At 38.8% G+C, this 2,528-nt stretch overlaps 1 protein-coding gene across 2 annotated transcripts in view; it reads right to left on the reverse strand.

Moving 5' to 3' along the window:
- The window catches only part of LOC106867823 (zinc finger and BTB domain-containing protein 4), a 362,883-nt gene that overhangs the window by 154,133 nt on the left and 206,222 nt on the right, over nt 1–2,528 (reverse strand). For both annotated transcript variants that reach the window (XM_014912847.2, XM_014912848.2), the window contains exon 2: nt 2,405–2,440. The gene's annotated coding sequence lies outside the window, so the exon portion shown is untranslated. The remainder of the gene's footprint in view (nt 1–2,404; nt 2,441–2,528) is intronic.

Raw genomic sequence — 2,528 nt, forward strand, 5'->3', positions numbered from 1 at the left:
TACCACCACCACCATCATCACCATCATCATCATCATCATCCTCATCATCTTCTTCATCATCATCATCATCATCATCATCTTGTTCTTCATTATTATCTCCATCACCATCATAGCAATCACCATCATCGCCATCATCATCATCATCATCATCATCCTCATCATCTTCTTCATCGTCGTCATCATCATCAGCTGCAGCAGCTGCAGCCTCATCACAACTACCTTCGCCGTCGCCGTCGTATTATCCTGGTCGCTTCTATTAAGGCTATTTTGATCAATTATCGTCGACGTCCACCTCTTCACAAATAATCAACGTCATCGATATGATCTTAATCATCACCATCATCATCATCACCATCATCAATATTACGCTCGTTATCATTTAAATCATCCACACTCTCTTTCCCGACACCATCGTCGCTCTCATTCCATTTATTAGCTTATTATATTTATGGTAACCACCATAATCTCCATATCATCACCAGCATCATCATTATTGTCATACATCATCATCATCATCATCATCATCATCATCATCATTGCTTAACATCTGTTTTCCATGCTGGTATGGGTTGGACGGTTTGACTGAGGACTAGTAAGCCATGAGGCTGTGCCAGGCTCCAATCTGATCAGGCAACGTTTCTACAGCTGGATGCCCTTCCTAACGCCAACCACACCGAGAATGTAGTAAGCGCTGTTTACGTGCCACCGGCATGGGAGCCAGTCAGGCGGCACTGGTATCGACCACGCTTATATATATATAAGCTCGAAATAGGGAGTAATTCACAGTCGACAACTGAGGAGAGGTTAGACGTCTAGTGGTATTCTTGTCCGTACTTGTCTGTCATTACGTGTTTTTGAACTCGTGTGTAATGTCCTGTTCTTATTGTATATTTTTTGGTAATTTGTCCTGTACTTATCGCTCGTGTGTCTACGTATTTTTCACTCGTGGTGATGTTCAGTGTATCTCGGCTATCACAGTCGGAGTACCGACAATTCAGCGCCGACAATTCAGCGCATGTAACATATGTAATTTATTATTACATTGTATTGGTGTTGTTTGTATATGTAAAACACATACACAGCCAACCTACAAACACAGAATAAATTAACTCTACATAAACAAAAATCATTCATATACATGAAACAAAAAAACAGCAAGTAAACGTAAACATATATACACACAGCCATACGAAACGATAACTACACCGTTTGAATCTCCAATGAGAATATAACTAGCTAACAACTGGTACAAAGAATGTAATTTAGCATTTTAAATTCTTTTTGCCATTTTTTATCTTTATATGTTCTTAAATAAATAATTGAAATTTTGTCTCTTCTTTTTATCGCAAAACCTTTACCTAAGTTCAAGATGATACCCTGCGCTGAAATGTCTATTCACTGAATTATCTAACGCTGAAATATCGGCGCTGCAATGTCGGCGCTGAATTGTTGGCGCTGAGTTGTCAGGCGCTGAACTGTCGCATCACGACCACAACCACGATCACAATCAGTCCGGATCCATTTATTAGAAATGCTACAAATGCGCAGCAGCAATCGCAGCCAACTCCCTGCAGGATGCCCGAGCCTCAAATATTCCATCATTAATTTTTTTGTGATTTCCGTGTGCCTTATATTATAGGAAATTTATTTGTGAATGACAATATTCGCTAAACTTCGAGTGTCGTGGAATTGTATTACATGGCGAATCCAATTTCATTTCGCACCTCCATAACCTTATGTAATCCTACTGAACTTACTATAAAATAACCAAGGCGCAACAGTGGCTGTGTGGTAAGTAGCTTGCTTACCAACAACATGGTTCTGAGTTCAGTCCCACTGCGGTCGGTTTGCTTGACTAAAGGTGGTGCTCCAGCATGGCCGCAGTCAAATGACTGAAACAAATAAAAGAGTAAAAGACACTTGGTGTCCTACCAATGCATTTTTCACAAATTTGGTCATCAGATTCGCTTCTATACCATTCTGGTTAATGCTAACGACTACTTCTCAACCTATCATTCCAAAATCTCACATCGCTAAATAAAAATTATTCCTAACAAAGACGTTGGCAGTGAGAGCTATAACCAAACTCAACCTTCGTACCCTACACATCGTCGAACAATCACTAACAAGTCCTGCGTTCTGCTTTAAACAACAGTTAAATCTCCGACAAATTAAATCGTGCTTTCTTGAAACGCAAAGAACTCATTGGATAATGTAACTTTTGGTATAATACATCTGTGAGGAAAATAAAATAATCAAGGCTGGGAGGTCTTTATCCGAAGTCTGGTCCATTAAAGGGCTTATTTTGAGACCAAGTACCACAAACAACAACAATTGTCTCTAAAGCAATATTTATGATAAGCATGGTTTGATTATTTACTTTGAAAATGGGCGAGAAACTTACCTAAAGCTTGGGTAAAAATAAACTTCAGCAATTTTTCTGAAAATAAACGAAAGAAAAAAATTAAAATTTAATAAAGCGCAATAAATAAAACAAATAATATGCACACACACACACACACACACAC

Source organism: Octopus bimaculoides, chromosome 5, assembly GCF_001194135.2.
Source record: "Octopus bimaculoides isolate UCB-OBI-ISO-001 chromosome 5, ASM119413v2, whole genome shotgun sequence".
Classification (NCBI taxonomy): domain Eukaryota; kingdom Metazoa; phylum Mollusca; class Cephalopoda; order Octopoda; family Octopodidae; genus Octopus; species Octopus bimaculoides.